Raw genomic sequence first — 9,752 nt, 5'->3', positions numbered from 1 at the left:
AGATTTGCACCAGGAACCAGGGAGGGACAGGCCTCAGTGCTTAGGCTGGTCTGAGCCTCTGCTGTGCCCTATCTCCTCCCCACAGCCTAGAGAGGGAAAGCTCCCCTGAGCTGGCCTGAGATGAGCCTTTTTGTGGCTGCAGCATGTCTTTTTGGTTCAGTCCATCATACCCAATCTCTGCTCAGAGCTCCCAGACACAGACACAGCCTGGGTCCCAAGGCCTCTCCCAACCTGGGTCACAGAGCCTGGCCACCCAGAAAAGAAGCCCAATCTTCTGAAGAATGCCACCAGGGCAGGACACTCAGCAGGCCCTGACCACCCGTCATCTGCCCTGTGCTTTCTTCTGTCTTCTGCCTAGCCTGCCCCCTCCCCACTGCACCCAGGCCTGCTCTCCCTGAATCCTAGCCTACCCTTACCCTTTCCAGAGGAGGGGGGAGGGGAGCAAGGGTGATTCTTCTGTTTTCCATAAGACAGAGTCTCGGAGTAGCAGAGACTTCCCCATGGCCTCAAAGAATCAGAGGGGGGTCCCTGCACCAGAAGCGGACCACCTGCCCCACCCAGCATGTGCCCACTCCGAGGGGCTCCCTGGGAGGGAGGTCTCCAGAGCCGGCCAGGGGCAGCAGTCAAAGCCCCAGCCTCCACGGGGAAGCGTGCCGGCGGAAGGCGGTAGTTCCTCAGGGTGTGAATTCCAGGTGGAGGAATGTCCTGTGTGGCAGCCGAGGCGGAGGAAGCGCGGTCCTCAGGCTGCCCTCAATCTGACCGCCCTGCCGCAGGGTGGGAGGGCCGGCCTGGCGGGTGGCAGGCCTGTCATCACCCAGTCTGTCCATGCCTCTCTCCAGCGGGCCCGCAGGTCGGTGACGTCCGCCTGCCTGCCCGTCCGCCCCCCACAAGGCTGGCTGTCCCCGGGATCTCCTGGCCTGGAAGGAGAACACAGGCTGTTGTGGACAGGCAAACACGGCAGCTGTTTGTCCAGGGATTGGGGCGCCAGTTTGGAGGGAACTCGAAGACCGCACATTCTGCCGCCTCCGAGCATTTTTCCAAAACAGCCTGGCCTTGGCGAGGCCTGGCTGCCAGGAGTGGCCGAGGGCTGGGAGCCAGGAGCAGGGCAGGAGAGAGAGGGCCTTGGGGCCAGGGCCATGAGGTGACCAGGTGAGGGCAGACAGCACTCCCCCAGTGCCAGCCTGCTCGACTCTGACTTGCCTTGGAGGGGAGAAGAGGGGGAGAAGGCCTGTGCTTCTGTGCTGGGGGCTAAGAAAACACAAACTCAACTTGCCTCGGGGTCTTCAGTCCGAACCAGCAAGCCTCCATTCCGCACAGAGGCTCTGGGTGCTGAGCACCCTGTGGAGGCACTGAGGTGAGACTGTGGTCTGGGACCTGGGGTCTGGCCCAAGTTTCGGCCTTCATTGACCTTGCCCACCCTCAGGGACTCTGGCCTCCCAGGAAATATTTATTCCAGCCTTGGCCTCCTCTCAGTAATAAGAACCCCTCCTCTCTACCCCTTAAGTCCTGTACTCTAGGACTCTGGTCTCCTCCAACTGATCCCTCACTCTGCACAATAGGTGAATGACAGGTGAACCCCCAGGACTTCCATGGAGGTGTGGTGCTGTGATGTCACCCCTGGAGGGAGCTGGGCCTGCCCTGGAGGTTGTGTGAGGCACATGGGGGTTCCTTGGCTGGCAGTTGCCCTCCTGAGGGTAACAGGCTCCCTGGGAAGAAATGTGGGTGGTGTGAGAGGCAGGTGTACCTGCTGGACTATGGCCCCCTCTTTCCTGGCTTGTCTACACTTACAGAAGCCCTTCTTGCCTTGCCTAGTGTAGATGACATTTTGGCAAGTCCTTCTGTCTCTCAGCTTCTTCCCCTGGGACTCCAGCTTAGTATCCAGCTTAGTGCCCAAAGTACGGAGAACACATTGTGAGTAGTGCCCCTTGGAAATGTGTAGCAAGAAAGCCTCACCTGCACCCATAATCGCAGTGGTCACATAACAACCCCCCGCTAGGACTCTGGTCCAATCTGAGTCACATGCCCATTCTTTGGGAAGAAGGATGGTTACCTCTGATTAGTTGCCCTGGGGTGGGGTGGAAAGGTGGCATTTGATTGGCAGCCCAAAGTAGAGGTGGGAAGGAAGTGTGGGAAGGGACAGAACACAGCCAAGGAGGGAGGGAAGGAGCTAGCAAGGCAGGGGAAGACCAGGGCTGCTGGAGTGATGTGCCAGGAATGTAAAAGGTGGGTGGGTGTTGAATGACATTTCAGGAGTGGAGAAGCTGTTAAGTGGAAGCCTTGGCTGCTTCATATGAGGTTTTTCACATTACTATGATACCATCTCTTCCTCCATTAGAACCGAGTCTACGCCTGGCCGGGTGGCTCTGTTGGAGCGTCATCTCGTACACCGAGAGGGGGTGGTTTGATTCCCGGTCAGGACACACGCCCAGATTGTGAGTTTGATCTCCGGTCGAGGGGCATGCAGAAGGTAGCTGATCCATGTTTCTCTCTCACATTAATGTTTCTCTCTCTCTCCCTTTCTTCTCTCTATAATTAATTAGAATGAAAACAAAAACATAGTCTATTATGCTCCCAAAGGCTTTGTGTGACTCTGGGTGTGTGTTTTATTTTGAAATAAGTATAGATTCATAGGAAGTTGAGATGATAACACAGCTGACCCTTGAACAATACAGGTTTGAACTGCATGGGTCCACTTACACATGAATTTTTTTTCAATAAATATATAGTCAGCCCTCTGTATCTCCGGGTTTCATACCCAGAGGTTTAACCAACCGCAGCTAGAAAACTGTATTTTCCATTCACAGTTGGAAATCTTCGTAGGAGGGGGGCCTACTGTATGCATTAATCTCTGCCGTTTTATATAAGGAACTTGAGCATCTGAGGATTTGGGTATTTGAGGGTCCCATGGGTAATGAGGGACCACCGTAGTTGTTTTGGGGGAGTCAAAAGGCATACACAGATTTTCAACTGCATAGGGGCCAGTGCCTGAACCCCCAGGTTGTTCAAGGGTCAACTGTGTACCTTTCACCCAGTTTCCCCCAACGGCTTCTTATATAATTTTAGTACAATATCAAAGCCAGAAAATTGACCTTGGCACAATGTGTATGTATAGTTTGATGCCATTCTATCACACCTGAAGATGTGTCTAATCACCACTGCAATCAAGATACATAATTATTTCATCATCACAAAGATCTCATTCGCTCTTTATAATCATCACTCACCAACTTCCCCCACCCCTCCTCTCTCCCTAACCCCCGGCGGCCACTAATCTGTTCTTCATCTTTATAGTTTTGTCATTTTAAGGTTATATAAACAGAATCATTCAGTATGTAACCTTTTGAGATTGGTTCTTTCACATAGCATAATGCCCCGAAGAGCCACCCAAGTTATTGCATGTATCAACAGCGTGTTTTTGCTGCTGAGTAGTATTATGTGCTATGCATGTAGCACAGTTTGTTTACCCATTCACTCATTGAAAGACATTTGGGTCATTTTCAGTTTTTGGCTATTTGGTAGTCCTTTATCCCTCATTTCTTTGCTGAAATTTTCTATTTTTTTCCCCATTTGCTCCACAAGAATTTATCATTGTTTGTTGAAGCATTTTTATAACGAATACTTTGAAAATCTTGCCATATCATTTCACCTTGTTGTGGGCATGAGCTGATTGTATTTTCTCATTCAAGCTGTGATTTTCCAAATTATTGGTATGAGGAGTAATTTCTTTATTATATCTTGTATGTTTTGGTATTATGTTAGGACACATCCTAGGTCCTGAATATATTTTTCATTCTAGCAGTCAGTCACTCTGTTTAGGTTTAACACGAAGGTCTCGGCTTCATTTTATGGGCTGTAGCTCCAATGAAAACGTAATTTTCAGAGTGTTTTCTGTTATTTTGGTCTGCATAGTTTCGTTAGTGCCCTGAGACTTCCCCTGGCCTTTTTGGTGCTGTTTGAGAGGCAGAGGGAGCCTCCTCAGATTGGGTTGCCTGCTGCTTCTAGGTGGGAGAAGGGAGGCTGGCCTGCAGGGGTAAAGAGCTCTCCAGGCGCTGGGCACTGCTGCTGGCAGGAGAGTCCCTGCCTTGAGCCAAGGAGAGTTTCCCAGGCTGGCTGCCAGATGTGGCAAGATCACCCTGCTGGTGCCACTGAGACTCCTGGTGTCTCTGGCTGGGGGTGGGAGTATCAGGCCTATGGGGTGAAGGTACTCCCAAGCTTGGGGGCTTGTCTTGATTATCACAGCTATGTAAGTCTTAAAATCCGGTAGAATTATTCTTTCACATTATTCTTTTTTTCAACATTGTTTTAGCTATTCTGGTTCTTTTGCCTTTTGATATAAATTTTAGAATAATTTTGTCTATATCTACAAAAACTCTTGCTAAGATTTTGATAGAAGTTACGTTATATCTGTATATCAATTTGGGGATAATTGACATCTTGGCAGCCCAAAGTCAAGATGGGGAGGGGATAGGGAGGGGACAGATGGAAGCTAATGTTATCCCAGAGGGAGGGGAAGGAGACAGCAGGACAGTGAGTGGGCTGGGGGAGGTGGAAATGACATTTAAATAGTTGAGAAGCTCTAAGATGAAGCTGCTGCTGTTCCATGTGAAGTTGTTTAAGTTATTATGATGGGAAAATCAATATCCTCCCATCAAATTATAGTCTGCCATGTGCCAAGGGCTTTGTGAGATGCTGTGTGACTGTGTGCACGCTGAGATTCACATTAAGGTCCCTAAATACAGGGGTGCTCAGGTGCACAGAAATGAGTCCAGGGACTCAGGACCAGGGTTCAGGGTCAAAGGATGCGCAGAATGTGTGCCTCTGGGGACCTCAGAGCTCGTCATTTGTGTAGGCAGTAGGAACGGGAGATGCTGAGTCATTTTTACCTATCTCTGGAGGGCAGAGGAGCCTGACTGACACTGTGGTTCCCTCTCGTGCTGCTGTGCAAACAACTAGAGTTGGAAATTCCCCCAACAGTCCTCCACCAGTTTGAAAAGTGGATGGGGAAAAGGAAGGTGAAATTCAGTCAGATGTGGCAGAGTGACTTCTATTAGGGACAGAAAAGGCCATGGATGGGTGGGGACTGTACAGAAGTCCTGGTTTTCTCAACTCTTCTTGGAGAGGCAATGTCACCCTTGTCTGCAAGGAAGGTTTACCTTACAAGTTGCCTCCACAGGTACTTTCTCATTGCCACACTCACTTCTTCAATCTCCACTCCAGGATTTAGGACCCATTTTCAATACCTTCGAATGGTTGAGGAAATTAGAGAATGAAAAGCAAATGCTGGAACCAACTCAATCCCATCACCACCACCGTCCCCAACTAAACTTCCAGACCACCAGGTCCTGCCCAAAGGCACCAACACCCCAATCACAGCTCCACGAGGCCAAAGTCCAGCTCCATTAAAAAAAAAAAAAAAAAAAAAAGGCTGTCTTGTGGAGCTGGTAGCTAGAATAAAAAGTCATCCTCAAGGTCTAGCCTACGTTGCGGCCTCCACCCTGCTGGGTGGGGGTTGGAGGATGCCGCCACCCCCTGTGTGAGGGCTGTCACCTGGGATGCCTCTCAAGGTGTTCACACCAACAGATGCTGAGCTTGCTGCGTGGACTCGAGACACAACCTGCACACCGTATCTTGTCGTAATCCAGATGCCTCTTCTTTATTATTTCATAACTCAAACTTAGATTCAGTTTCATAAGCTGTGAATAACTTAAAACCCCAGCTAGGGCAGGGATTGGTTATTTAAAAAATTACAATTTTTTTTTTTTAATGCTCTTTGACCAAGGAAGTTTTTACTATTTGTTTATTTGTTTATTTATTTATATTAGCAAAACTGGAAACCCCTAATTTCTGCTCTAACCCCCACCCATAATTGATTTTTTAAAATTCTAATATTTTCTTTTTGTTTTAAAAATTTCCATAGCCCTCCTTCCCCACTTCTACCATGTGAGGACACAGCAAGAAGATGGCCATCTACGAACCGGGAAGTGATTCCTCATCAGCCACCAAGTCTGCCAGGACCTTGATCTTGGACTTCGTAGCCTCCAGAATTGTGAGGACACTGAAGTCCAGAGAAGCGATGAGATTTGCCACTGACTCCTTTCTGAGGGCCTATGAAGCAGCTCCGCTGTGTTGCACAGAGCCGAGGGCATGGCTAACATAGACGGCAATGACACGATTTATAGTGTACAATGCGTGGGGGGTGGTCTTCATTAAATTTTGAGTTGGCTCACTCTAAAAAAAAAAAATTCCATCCTCTCCCCTCCCCTTTGGCAACCATCAGCTTGTTTTCTATATCTATATCTTTGTTTTGTTTCTTCATTTATTTATTTTTTTTAGATTCCACATATAAGCGAGATCATACTATACGGTATTTGTCTTTCTCGAATGCTTAGCATAATACCCTCTAGGTTCATCCATGTTGTCGCAAAGGGCAAGATTTCATTCTTTTTTATTGCTGAGAAAGTATTACAAATTTCTAGGTGCAAATATGTGCTCCTCAGCCAGCCAAGATGGTTTCAGGGCCTGCAGGTGAGAACAGCGCTGGCTCAGAGGAGAGCAGGGTCCCAACAGCACCCCCAGAGCCCCCTGCTTTTTTCTGCTCCTCCACTGTCAACCCTCAGGGCAGGTCTTATGGGAAGTGGGGGATGTGCAGGAGCCTGGCGCCACTCAAGGGTACCCTGGCACTCTGAGTCTAGGCTGGCAGTCCTGGGAGGATCAGGGTAGGCTGGGGAGAGGCCCAAACCAATCTTTGCCCAGCATAGAAAGATCCAGAAGCAGAGATAAACAGACAGGAAACACTGACAACAGGAGCTCAGCGCAGGTCATCAGCCTGCTTGGTCCCTCCTGGCTTCCTGGGGTATTTGATGCCTAGATACCCTCCCATGCATTCCAAAGGGCTGGGCAAATCAGTGCCAAAGAAGGGCTTGCTCCTGCTGCCCTTAGACTATGGAGGTGTGCGTAGCTTGGAGGATCTCCCGAGAATGGAGAGGTATCATGTGTGATGGAAAAATGCCCTTCTAATTAGCTCCCTTCTAAAACAGGGCTCAAGCTCTGGCCAGGTAGCTTAGTTGATTAGAGTGTCATCCTGATAAACCAAGGTTTTGGGTTTGATCTCCACTTGGGGCATATATAAGAATCAACAAATGAACGCACAAATAGTGGAACAACAAATTTCTCTCTCTCTCCTCCCCCTTCCTCTCTCTACCTAAAAATCCATTAAAATAAATAAATAAATAAAGCAGGGCTCAGAGCTGCTCCACCTGGGACACACACAATCTGCACCCATTCTAACCCAACCTTCCATCACCTGGAGAGGCTGGGAGATCCTTCCCGCAGATCTTCCCGCCTGGGTCAGGGGGACACCTGAGGCCAGATGCCCTGTTCCACAGCCTCCCAACTTTTACATGGGAGGCAGCTACTGCTGGTGCCACCTCCCAGGCTCTCCACTCCCAGACACAGCTCATGAACTTCAGTGCTGGGACGTGCTGAGGTCACCTAGGCAGGAGGGTTGGCTAAAACCCAGCAGCTTTGGAGTGGCTCTCTGATGTCCTCACCTAGAAAATGTCAAAGGTTCCAAGAGTCATCATTGACTAGTGACACATGCGCCCCTCCCCTCTGCCAGTGGGGAATCCGAGGCCAAAGTCACCTGAGAGTCAGCTTTGGACTTACCACCCAGGATGCTTCTTCCCTCACTCCCTGTGCGGCCCCCGCTGCCCCTGGTCTGGGCAGACACACAGGTGCCTCCTCAGCATCCAGGAACCAAGGTTAAAAGCCAAGTTTAATTTACCTGCTAGGGGCCGTGCCTTAAGGTCTGAACTGCAGGGACCACATGGTGGGAGAACCTCAGTATGCTCTGGGGTGCCTCCCTTAGCCTCTGTTTTGTGCTTGAGAATGTGGGTGGTAGTTACACCAGTGTGTGATTTATATGTGTTTTCCATACTATATATGTGTATATTTCTATGTACTGTTTCCGTAGGTCTGTTTTATTTCACAAAACTTAAAAAAGTACGTGAGATTTGGCCCTGGGCAAGAGATGCAAGGGAAGTGAGGACTGCGTGGGACCAAGTCCCCCTGAAGACACCCACACTACCTGAAGGCTCCTAGACCACGAGGCTGCAGGACCCCGGCAGCCTGTGGGAGACCTCAGCCTGGGGGCAGGGCAGGGGCTACGCACCTCACTGGCCTCCTGCCAGGGAAGGTGCTGCCACCTCCAGGCCTTGGTTGGAATGGGGGCCAAAGCCACAGGGAACTGCTTCCTGCCCTGCACAACCTGAGAGCACAACTCCTGATGGCAAAACAGTGGAGTAGGAAAAGCAGCTTGTTGCAGGGCAGAGTGACCACAAATGCGGACTTCAGACTGAGCCCTGAGCCCGGGCCCACACTGCATTTGTGGCACAGGTTTCTAACCCAGGTCCATGAGCGGCTGCAGGGGTCTTTTCACCCTAGATTTTATTTACAATATCTGTGTGATATGCTTTCTTGGAGGTGAGAGTTCATAGCTCCCAGAGCTTTTCAGAGGGGTCTAGGGATCTAGAGCAAGGTTAAGATTGGTGCTTTCCATTTAAGTCAGTAACAGTGAAAGAAGAAGAGAAAATCTTTATTCATCTTATTTTTGTCCCAGGCCCCACTGGGGCTCAGAGTGCTAAGTAACTGACTTGTCCAGGTTCCCACTGCTCAGAAGCTGTAGTCCTCAAACAGAGGCTATTTCTTGGAGTTTTCTCCTGGTGAGGGGAGGAGCAGGGTGGGCCCCAGTGTACCGCTTTTGGGGAGACCTGGGCCTCTCTTGGCTCAGAGCACAGACGGCAGAGTATGGGGGTGGGATGACTGCCTGATGGGCCTGGGGTGCTGGTGCAGAGGCTGTCAGGTGTGGCTTCCTGCCTTCTCTCCCGTAGGTGGCAGAGAAGGGGCTGGACAAAGGGACAAGCAGGCCCCTCAGAGGGCTCTGAGGCAGCCAGGACAAGGACAACTCCGTGCAGCCCTTTCTTTGTCCTTTAAGTGGTCCTGGAGCTGGGGGGTTCCCTGGCCGTGGCAGGCTGGGATCTGCATCTGGGAGGCTGGGAAGAGTGATGATAGCGTGAAGAGTCAGGGCATGTGTGGGCTCAGACTGTGGAAATGAGCATAAGATATATCCCGAGGGGCCAAACTGGCAGCATTAAATCAGGGTGGGGGAAGCTGATGAGGCATACCTGCTTAAGAAAACGACCTCGGATCGGGGCTGACCCCAAGCTGGTAGAGCGGCACTTCAAGGGAGCTGGTTGTAGGGTGGGGCCCATGACGGGGTGTAGAAAGTTGGAGAGGCAGGAAGCGGTGTTTCCTCTGCCCTCAGCATCAACTCCACCTCACCTGAGTGTCTGCCCTGGACTTTAAGGACCACTGGGGACACTCGCTTGCCTGTGCCTGGGAAGGGGTGCCGGTCTCTGTTTCTCTGGCCTCGCTCATATGTCTGGCCTCTCAGACGGAGGAGGGGTGTGAGGAGGAGGAATGAGATGAGGCGAGACACCGAGGGCCCCGCAGGGACCAGGCGTGGAGTATGCCTAATACAGGTTTCTGGCGAAGCTGGGAGAGTAGTCTGCCCTCCCTGCCGCCCTTTCCTGGCACTTTCACTGCCTGCTGTCTGTCGATCCTGTCTGTCAGTCAGCAGGCTGAGTCAGAGATGCCCTGGGGCTGGGGGCCGCCTGCCAAAGGCCTGACTCACTGAGAGTGGCTGACTGGTTCCCCAGCCTCTGTCCTCCCTGTCACAACACGCTGATGGGGTG

This window comes from Miniopterus natalensis, chromosome 13, assembly GCF_054644295.1.
Source record: "Miniopterus natalensis isolate mMinNat1 chromosome 13, mMinNat1.hap1, whole genome shotgun sequence".
Lineage (NCBI taxonomy): Eukaryota > Metazoa > Chordata > Mammalia > Chiroptera > Miniopteridae > Miniopterus > Miniopterus natalensis.
The sequence above is the reverse complement of the archived record's forward strand: the minus strand, read 5'-3'. Positions refer to the sequence as shown.